Here is a 531-nt window from a genome sequence, read left to right as displayed (position 1 = left end):
ATTTTTTTGGTAGCAGCTCCCTAGCTTGTCTCAGTTGCTATTTTTTTTGTTTGAGGTGGTGTACTAGCCGGATTAGCGGTGCAGCGGCACGCTGTCCTTTTTTGAATCTTTTTTTATGTATGTGCATAGCTCTGTTTGATAGTGTGTGTGTGAACATTTATTGTAGGATGTCTAATTCTAAGTTTGGAAGGTTTTCATATGGGGGAGATTCTTTCATTATGTGCTTGTCATCAAGCATTAAGTATGATGATATGTGTGCGAAGATTTGTTTGAAGTTTCAGAATCTGAAGGTTGATCAGTATGTCCTGAAATATTCGCTCACTGATCTTCCTAATTGTCGTCTTGACTCTGATGAGGATATTGCCGTAATGATGGAGATTTTTGAAGTGTTGAACTCTCGGTTCATAAATATCCAAATCTTTGATGTTGGATCTAGCTCAGCTATCTCTATAATGCCTTCAACAGTTGTAATGTCTGCTACTGTTAGCATTGAAGCACCCTTTGATGATGGCGATGTTAGCAGTGATGATT

Source organism: Fragaria vesca, linkage group LG5, assembly GCF_000184155.1.
Source record: "Fragaria vesca subsp. vesca linkage group LG5, FraVesHawaii_1.0, whole genome shotgun sequence".
Taxonomy (NCBI): Eukaryota; Viridiplantae; Streptophyta; class Magnoliopsida; order Rosales; family Rosaceae; genus Fragaria; species Fragaria vesca.
This window is presented reverse-complemented; position numbering follows the sequence as displayed.